Source organism: Falco biarmicus, chromosome 7 (assembly GCF_023638135.1).
Source record: "Falco biarmicus isolate bFalBia1 chromosome 7, bFalBia1.pri, whole genome shotgun sequence".
NCBI classification, from domain to species: domain Eukaryota; kingdom Metazoa; phylum Chordata; class Aves; order Falconiformes; family Falconidae; genus Falco; species Falco biarmicus.
The window spans coordinates 469,852-480,305 of record NC_079294.1 but is presented as its reverse complement, the minus strand read 5'-3'; the positions used below and the strand labels follow the sequence as shown (position 1 = coordinate 480,305).

The 10,454-nt window shown below is 42.3% G+C and overlaps 1 long non-coding RNA gene across 1 annotated transcript; it reads left to right on the top strand.

Moving 5' to 3' along the window:
• The first annotated feature begins 2,542 nt into the window (after positions 1 to 2,542).
• LOC130153290 (uncharacterized) lies at positions 2,543 to 5,056 on the top strand. The gene is made up of 3 exons (XR_008823301.1): positions 2,543 to 2,592; positions 4,762 to 4,850; positions 4,959 to 5,056. It is a non-coding gene; the product is annotated as an uncharacterized LOC130153290 (long non-coding RNA).
• The last annotated feature ends 5,398 nt before the right edge of the window (positions 5,057 to 10,454 follow it).

Sequence of the window (10,454 nt, the reverse complement as noted above, 5' to 3'; positions counted from 1 at the left end):
CTGTCCCTTGACTCACATGTGGGGTAGTGAAGACTCTGAGAAAGTCATGGGTGTTTTGGTGTTCACCAAAGCAGGTTTTCATTTTGGTTTTTTTCTTTTTTCTTTTTTATCTTATGTAGCTTATGTCACCATGTAGTGACAGCCTGGGGGGTGACAGGAGGGGACAGCAGGCAGTGGCAGCGTGGAGGGTGACAGGAGGGGACAGCAGGCAGTGACAGCCTGGAAGGTGACAGGAGGGGACAGCAGGCCGTGACAGCCTGGGGGGTGACAGGAGGGGACAGCAGGCCGTGACAGCCTGGGGGGTGACAGGGCACGGGGCGGTGATGTGCCCAGGGCTGTTGGGAGAGCCACCAGAGGCACAGGGGCTGACAGGTGACGCTGGGTGGTGAAGGCCCCAGGGGGTGACAGGAGGGACACCGCAGCCCTGGAGTGTGACAGGGCACGGGGCGGTGACAGGCTGGGGGACAGCAGGGACACCGGCGGCCCAGGCGGGGCTGATGAAGGCCCCTCCCCCAGGGGTGCTGAGTGGCCCCCTGAGCCCCTCTGTCACAATGCGGAGCCGCCTGGGTTGCCATAGCGAGCAGCTTGGCCTGGCATGTAGCGTGTTCAAGATGATCTTAAAGCAAGTTCTGGTAATCAAGACTTTTTTTCTTATTTTTTTAACACAGGCCTCCTCGATCACAGAAAATCCTAGGAACTGCTTTCAGGTGATGTTTCTTCTGCTATTTGTAGTCACTTTAGGCTAAGTATGGTATGTACCTGAACACAGTGCTTGGGCTTCCACAAAGAAACACTTTTCTACAGACAACTGTTGTTCTTGTTTTGTCAGAGGAGTGTAGAAACCAACGTGCTCTATCTGGTACCTATTTGTGATAGTGGGGCTCTACAGATTGCCTGAAGGTGCCTTCGTATTTGGATGGCTGACTGTTTAAGAACAGAAAAATGTAGCACAGTCTTCACAGTTTTGGTACTTAGAGAGCAGAAAGAAAATATCTGAGGACTTCTTCTTGCACTGCTGTATTCTGTATCTTAGAGTAATCGGGGACAAAGGAGGAATGGGATTTGGGGTTTTATTTCAGTTGCACTGAATGTACCAGGAGAGCACACTTTATGTATAGAAATAAATTTCCGTATTCATAAGACTACCAGAACACAATGTTTTGATGTTCAGGTTTTATAAACTGTTTTCACTGCTTTATGTTGGTTACAAGTGCTTTATTTTAAGTTCTGATCATCCTTCTTTCTTCTTCTAGAAGTCGAACTGAGCCAGCGAGTAGAACATCAAAAGAGGTATGTAAAAACACAAGCTGAAACTTTTTTCTACATGCTGCACCTAAGTCTAAGAAATGTAGCCTTGTACTAATTTTTGAATATATATAAAAATATATATAAAATATATATGTTTTATCTATGATATTTATAATATATATATAAAACATATTTTCCAGTGAAACATAGTGTATGCTGTAAATCCGGTGTATTTGATTCAGCATAGTGAAAACTGAGCAATGCCAACATTTGCGCGGTTCTAATGTGAATAATGGTATTTGTGCCTAGTAACGCATTGCATTTCGTACTGAATAGGCTAGACTATTTCTTGTTTGACTGTGTGTTGTACCGATAATGTATGCTCATTTGTAGGGCTTGTAGGTTCAAGGTTTGCACCACTGAACTTGGTGCCACTCTTCAGTACACCACCACTTTGAATTTACATTTGGAAAAGGGGCAGCATTTTTCTTCCGGTCAGAAAACACTGTTGTTCTGCTGCTAAAACATGAATAAGTAACTCGAGGAGATACTTGACTCGTAATGGCCTAGATCTCCATTTGGCCCTTGGGGGGAATGCTACGTGCAACGATGCATTTCAAAATAGCCCTCATAGTACAAACATTACTTTGTGGTGGTGTTTGGTTTTCATCTGTAAGTATAACTGCTTGTTCTTCACTAGAATGGAGTGAGGCATTACACGAGCTCTAGGTCACTGGATCTGATCACTTTGTAAGCTCTTAGGATAACTTAATCTAGAAATTCGTGAACTTGGGGTCTAATTAATGTAAATGAAAGACAGCGCAAAAACTATACTGCGTTCATGAATCACACCTGTGTGCATTTAGTAAATGATGAGCTATTAACTGATTGATTTATAAACTGTGCTGACAATGTTTCCTGTAGTGACACTTCCTTCTCAAATGCACGGAAATAATTTTTTTAGATCCTTTCGAGCTGCAAATGGACAGCTTCCTTAACCCTCCGTCTTTTAAGCAGTTGTGAGCATTTGACAAGCGTCCCCCTCTGAGGTATTCTGAGCAACAGTTTGATCTCAAGAGGGGTTGGTTACTTTAGTTTCTTCTCATTAACAACGTAGGCATACTTAAGCTGTTTAAGGTTTGGACTTTGTTTTGAACAAATACAAATTCCACTGGCTTGGAGATGGCTCTTCCAGTGACACTCAGAGGATATAGCGCAGGCTTTCATACAGCAGCAGGGGTGAACTATTGCTATGTTTTGATTGTAGAACTTGAATATGTGTTTAATTTTTCTGAATAGGTTAGCGACTCTTCCGCACCTCTTTCTCTGGCCCAGCTTATTAAGGTATGCTTAGATGTACTTTCTTGTGAGATAGTGTTTTTAAACCTTACACTGTGCTCTCTAGCTGGATAACTGCTGTAATATGAGCAAAACATTAATTGTAAATAATTCAGAGTGTTTCTCCTAACTTTAAAATGTGCGTATACTTTGATACTCTCCTGTAGAGAGTAGTTCCCAGCTTGGGAAGATGGAAGGGGAGCACCTTATTGGCCTCAGCGTAATGCTGCAGTGTTACTCATCTGCAAGACACAAAGAAACAGCACTTCAGAAGCTGTTTACCATTTTTCATATGTCCCGTTAATTCTTCATTGGAAACTAACACAATTTTTACAGCAGGATTTAATTGGCTGTAAGTTATGGACATTTCTGGGGCCTTTGCAACAGCCGGAAGAGACGTGTTTCTGGAACACGGACAATTGCATGGCTGTTTTTGAATTTCTAGTCATTACAGTTACAGATCCACTCTTTGAATGGTGCGGGACTGCTTGAAATGTGGCATAAGACAGAGGACAACGCAACCTAATTTGTTTACATGCAGACTGTGAAAACTGTGCAAGTGCACCTAATTGTTGATAGGACTGTGCCAGTGTTTATGCGAGGCACATCAGCAGATGTGACCGCCTGAAAGCATGTTTTGTAATGGAACTCCTTGTATTTTGTGCTCAGCAACGTGTAACGTTGTCTGGGGAAACACTAGTGATTGCACTTGGTGAAGAGGCGTAGTGCTAGCCACAGAAGTGATTAAAAACACAGTCTTTAAAGTTACAAAGACTAGAGAAGGCAGGGCCTAACGCAGAGGAGCTAGTTCTTTCCTCTGAAAATGAAGGCCAGAGCTCATTTCCAAGAGAAAGAAATCCTTCCCACTGGGAACGTCTTCCCTCGCTCACTGCATTTATTTAATTTATTTTTTTAATAAATTTAATTGTGTTAATTAACATTTTGCGGCAGGGTGGTGGTGGTGGTGGTGGCGGCGTGTGCAGAATTAGTTTGGGAAGCAGCCACCAAAAGACATTGGTCTCCCTCAGGGCTGTCCCTTGGTTCTCTAAAGTCATGTGAAATTTACTCTAAAATGTGGAAAACTGTCCAAGCTTTTGAGAAATTCAAATATTTCAGAAATACGGAGATAGGTAACAAAGCAGCTCCGAACTGTTACCCTAACCTCTTTAGTGCAGGCTGGCACTGGAGGCAATGTGTAGTAAGAACTTTTCTGCTTTGTTATGACTATGTATTGAATGCCATACTTGAATGTTGGTCTGTTCCTAGGAATGTGTTGTGGGTTTTGGATGTGTTTTGTAAACCATTTGGGTTCAAACAAATCAGTCAAGTGTCTATAAAAGTTCTCTGCAAATGTTACTGGAAATGATTTCATAGATGGCGATCTGGATTATGTTCCTGCGTATATGGAACAGCTAGATGAAATAACATGTGGAAACTAGTTGGTTGCTTTTGTGAGTGAATGCATGCGAAAAGAAAAACATGAGCAGTTGGTCTGTAGGATAGGTGCTTGAAGTTCCAAATAATTCACAGTCACCCCCTTCGACCCTGCTTGTATCTGGACTAGTGTGTAATAGAAACATTTGAAGAAGTACTGTGTAAAAAAAAACCATCTGGCTTCCATAGTTCGAAGATCTAGTTCTGCATAAGGTTTATATTACAATTTGCGTGTTAAAAGGACAGTGCCAACTGGAAAAAAATTGTAGTTCAGTCACTTCCTATGAAGAAGCGAGCGGCGGCGGGGGAGGGGGCGGAACCGTGCGGTTTGGACTGCCTACAGCACATGCTGGTCAGATGTCTGCTGAAAAGAATCTTTTCTCTTGCTGAGGGATTACAGAAAGCTTGATTCCTTTTAATGCTTCTGGGTCTGAAGCTGAATTTCAGCAAGCAAAACCAACTGCCACGACTCTGAGGTTGTGTGTCCTTTTGATGCTGCAGAATGTAAATAATGCTACTTGCACACATCTTTCTCAGTTAAATGTACTGTGGCTAGCTTCTTCAACTAGTCTGGAGCTTAAAGACCAGCTTCAAAATGCTGGCTGGTGGGCTTTTTTCTACACATAGCTTCAGTCCGCTTGGACAAAACTTGGATTGGCTTCACAAGTCTTTATGTAAGGTACAAAGAGAGCCTATTTGTAGCCTAATGTGTGTGTCAAATAACCATTACCTGTTAAACAGACTGCCAACCTGGCTGAAGCCAATGCTTCCGAAGAGGATAAGATAAAGGCGATGATGATACAGTCCTGCCATGAATACGATCCATCCAAGTAAGTATCAAATGTGGTCTTCAAAGGTTATGGAAAAAGTATGGAGATGTTTCTTTTAAGAAGACAGACACATGCATACCTTTTCCTTTTTTTCCCCAAACCTTCTAGTTACTTGAGGGAACCCTTGGATCTGCCTCCACCATCATCCAGTTGCTTTTGTTGTGGAAAACCTGGCCACTATGCCAAGAACTGCCCGGTAAATAGGGTAAGATTGGGGCAGGCTTCTGGCGTTACCGAGCTTTTAGGGTTTTTTACCTTGGCATTTATGTGACAAAGACATGAACACTCCCAGTAAGAACTGTTTCTCTCAGGGCGAAATGTTACATGGCAATGTTGCAAAGCCCTTCCAAATTCAAGGGAAACCTGGAATTCTAAATGTGAAACTTTTTTTTTTCTCTAGGTCACAGACATTAAAGATGTCCATAGATCTTTCTCAGTCAACTTTCATACATATTTGTATCTATTTCAATAGTACTGGAAATTTTCCTGGTTCTAACTCTTTCTAATGACAGTTCAAAGTTGTTGGTATTTCCTCTAAAAACAAGAGGTGTCTGTTGACCCCGTCTATTGAGCATCTGTCAGTTTTAACTACAGAAGCCTCTGGCTGAATATTCATGCCGTTTAACATCAGTCCCTGAATGTACATGCAGGAGGGATGAATTCAGCCTTCCTATAGAGATGTGAATGTAAGTTTCCATGGGGGCTGATTCGGAGCCCTGAATTAAGCTCTCACACGTTGCCCAAGGGCTTTGGAGGGGGAACAGGTTTGTGTCTCTGCTCTGAGCGGACGGTGAGCAAAGGGCTATTTCACCCTGAAGGGTCCTGAAGTTAAGCCAAAGAATGACGACTGGGTTCAAAACTCTGCTCAAACCTGTGGTACGTCCTGGATATGTTCGTTGGGGAAAGCAGGAATTTGAGTCGAGCAGCCATTATGTTAGGTAAAAGGAGGGGATTAAAGGCTTTCGCTGCTTAAAATTATCTCTGAAACGTCATTTTAAGTGTGCGTCTGAAGAGGAGAGATGTCTGCATTTCTGTTCTCAACAGGACAAAAAAGTGGAGCCTGTTCACAGAATTAAAAGGAGCACCGGAATTCCAAGGAGCTTCCTGATGGAGGTGAAGGATCCCAACACAAAAGGTGCCATGCTGACAAAGGCTGGGAAATACGCAATACCAACTATTAATGCGTAAGTATGGAATTAATTGGACCGACCAAAATGCGAATGAGAGCAACCATGCGTAAATGTCTGAGTGGCAATGCAGCCGAGGTGGCCAGCCTCTAATTACGAGGGAGGAAGCACTACTGTCGTATCTTAACCTTAAAATCTGCAATACTTTCCAATATTGAAATAGAGTAGTCCTACTGTTCATGCCCCGGGAAGCTGGCTGACCTTGGGGTATGCTAAGAACCTGTATTTCTGCAAGGCATTTCAGTAGTGTTTCCAGCTGGCATCATTCTCTCTGAATGCTCGTTTTGCTTCTGGTTTACGTTTCAAAGGCTTCTTGCAAAATTTAAGAAATAGCCCTTGGACTGAGATTTCCTCCTCCTCTGACTTTTAGCAAATCTCATGTGTGAAACGGGCTGAAGTGTTCCTGTTGCTATAAACTAAGAAATTACTGCTGTGTGCTGACAAGAGTGGCTGTTGGAAAATGCACTCGGTAGCACTTCTCTTTTTCTGTCATGGATCTCCTGTTGTAGAAGCTGTAGCACAGACTTCTTTCGTTTACAAAATGAAATTACTTGGGGACAAACTTTACCCTGATCCAGCAATGTGCATTTACCCTCTGGCAAAGGAGAGGTGGGGTTCCTTTCCCCTGCTCTCTAGCTGTCAAGCAATTGTTTTTCTAGTCTGAGCTAATTTCGTAGTTGATCCAACGGATGGGAGAGTTCTGCAGAAGGAAAAATGTTCCCCCCTCCTTCTTCTTCTGATAGTGTGGCCCTAGAGAAGTCATTTAGCATAAATGCCTATGTTGTAGAAAGCCAATGTGGAGTGAGAAGACTTCCATCTATTACCTTCGTTTGATAAAATCCAAAGCTTGTAAAAGTTTTCCTTTCCCATCTTTCACTTTTTTCTTTTTCCTTCCCCACCTGCCCTCCAGGGAAGCTTATGCTAGAGAGAAAAAGGAAAAGCCACCCTTTCTACCAGAGAAGCCCTCCTCCTCCTCCGCAGACAGGCCTGTTCCAAACGAGTTGTTATGTCCCATTTGTAAAGATCCAGTGACGGATGCAGCGCTTATTCCCTGCTGTGGAGCAAGTTATTGTGACGAATGTGAGTAATGTAATGTAAGGAGTAAACTCCCCTCCCGTGTTTTTTAATCCAAAACACCACATCGGATCTTCTGAAAGCAGGAATAGGAGATCACCTGTGCTACCAGGTCTATTTCATGCTTCAGTACGCCCGGAGTAGGAAAGGCCTCTTCTCTGTAATGGGGGGACAAAAAAAAAAAAAAAAAAAAAAAAAGCCAAAGAGCTTGTTTCCCTTTCTGTGTATCTAGTCAAATCTTCTTCACATGCGGAAGGTCGAGTACGAGAAGAGTGCATAATTGTGCAGATGATTACAGTATTAGATATGGAATGCACGTAGTTTGTCCACAGCTCTTTCTCTCATACACAGCTATAGAGCCAGCTCTGGTGACTGACTCTGGTCCGCCACACACAGGCAGTCAGGCATTTAATCTACATTCTTTGCCACAGGAGTTGGTTAAACCTTCAAAACTCCAACCGACTCATGGCTTTTTGAGATGTGCTTTCTTCATTAGCCTTGATGTTGGTGGCTTCTTGCTGTACTCGGTAGTGGAAAAAAGACGAGTCCAAACATCAGGACACAGCCCACTCTATGTCTTCAGCTGTTACAACAGGGGAATGTCAAAACTGTATAGCGATTTGCTGCATACTGGGCATTTTTTACACTACTGACCATTTATAGCTTCATGCTCTCCATTCAAGACCATATTCACCCATTAATCGTCTGTGTGTTCTTATAATTGATGAGAACCCCAAAGATTTCCCTACTTTGGCTGAAACCTATTTTGACGCTTCTAATTACACACAGGTATTAGAACAGCTTTACTGGAATCGGAGGAACATACTTGCCCGGCGTGTCATCAGACAGGTGTTTCTCCTGACGCTTTAGTTGCCAACAACTTCCTGCGCCAGGTAACGTGGTGACTTTCTCATCAACTGTTTGTAAGGAAAGGCTGTTTGTAAAAAGCTGAAAGGGAAGTAATTATTGACATCTCCTTAAAGAAGGATAAACTGAATAAGACTGCGTGTACTTTCAAATGCGTTATCTGTCGTTACAGAAGCTGACAACTCTTTAGAGATAATCAGGCAAACTCGGGTCAAACTTTTGTCTAAACATGCTTGCCTGCCTCTCAGATTCGCTGTTAACACTGAAGTCCTTTAACTACAGATACTCTGAGCTACCAGTCCTTAATAGCAGTGTTTCATGTGATGTGTTCCTATCTCTGTGTGCTGCTTTACTCTAGGCTTGATAGCATGTACAGGATTATACAAGTCATTTTATGCGGCGAATGAAGAGACGGGACGCAGCTTGATGCAAGCAAGTTGTCCATTTATTAGTGATTTTCTTACAATTATATATGTTTCTACCTTCTACATATTACACACTGATTGGTTAAATCTTAAGCGTAAAAAACACTAATTGGTTGATATTTAAGGCACACCATTAGAACAATAGATACTTACTAGTTTATCTTGACCTAGCAATAATTTTTATTCCAAGGTTAGGGAGTTTCTTTCTACACGGCTTTCTTAATTACATATCGGCGCCATCCGTTCCCTTATCTGGCTACTTGTTTCTCTGTCCGTCTGGTTGCCTCCTCAACTGTAAGGGCTCAGGGGTCTGCAGTTAGCTTGTTCCTTTGCTCCCAGGGCTTGTGCCCTACAAGTTCTAACAAGTCTCTATTCATCAGGCTATCAGTACTTGGACTCTTGTCCTTGAGGCCTTCTCCTACATCTCCCCCTTCCTGTTGCACAAAAAGAACCCCTGAAATCGAGCAAAAACAAGGCACAAGTAATAGAACAAATAAAAAACCAACTAAGACATATTATCAATGTCAAAATAACCCACTGTCTTTGTTCCATACAATTTTACAATTTCCCCTTTTTGTTTTTGAACAGCTAGTACCAGGTTTGCCATGTTCTGCAGGGCCCTTGCAAACATGACAGCAACCAAGGTAATAGCAAACAAACAATACTGCCAATTGAGTGAATGGATGCCAAAAAAGGCTGAAATTTTCTCAGATTTTGATAACATGTTGCTGCAATGGGGTGCCTAAAATCCACGAAGCACGTACCATCAAAATCCTCACAGCCATGTCCCTGAACCAACAACAAAAAGCAGTGGCAATTTTGACTCACATTCTTAACTGCCTACCAAACAAGGTGATTTAACTCGTCAATGCTTTCCCTGCTGTTACTCTGGATAAGAGAAGAACCGCTGCAACACGTTCCCATCATAGCCTCCTACTACGTTAGTATCTACAGAAAGACAATTATTGACATTCAAAGTGTAAACAATATCAGCTTCTTTTGGATTAACATTATACATAGGTGGAAGGGCACACCAAACAAGAACTGGTTCAGTCAAAAAGTTCGAAACATAGCATGCCTTCTCTGAACATACCTCGGGGTCATTCCCTTCATTCCTTCTCTTTTTTATGTAAAGAGAAACACTTTTACCATAACAGAGAAGCCCCTATTTACACCTCTGAGCCCGGACACAAACCGCAGCTGTATGCTCCACCAGGCTCAGGGCAGGAATCATTCATGTAGTTACATAGCTATGTATCACTACAAGCATGCAGACACCTATTAGACACTAGATAACCATGTATATCTTTCCTAGTCTCCTTCACAATACCCAGCTGTTCTCTCATCTCTTGTTAGGTCAAATAATTCTCCAGTTTCCTCTCCTATCTCTCTTCAGACATTGTCTATCCTCCTCTTTTTTGCTTGTTAAATGCGAGGAGGCAAAGGTTGTGTGTAGCTGGGTGACCATGACCTACCTGCTTTAAGTTACAATCAACTAAACACTGAATACAGAGAAAAAAAGCATGGGAGACATAAGGCAAACATCAATAAGGTGGTTAAAGATAATTATAATAAATCCTGTAATACTTTTGAGTCATGGCCCAAAGTTTCCCAGCCGTGAGAAGAGACCAAAGGCATCCCGCCCCTGGCTCTGTTGCAGATCTTTGTTTTAAGGCTTTTAAGTTTTGTATACTTTTGTAAATTAATTCACAGTGGTCACTCAGATTCACGTAACACATCCTATCAAAGTCTTCACACTTGTGTCCCTGTGCTAATAATAAAAATCAATAGCAACTCGGTTCTGTAGCAACATATGATGGACAGAATCAACATCTGTTAATAAGCCAGAAAAAAAAAAAATAGTATTTGTAGTATTACTTTGTTTAGCAAGCTAGCAGCCTAATTTACTAAGCAAGTTAAAAGCGTGTACTATTCTTACAGAAGAGATTAGAGAAGCAAAAATCTGTTATGCTGCATTCCAGAACTCAGCCTGAGAATTACAATCTGCTGTGAGTTCTGCGTTACAATCATTTGACACATGTTGGGGTTGC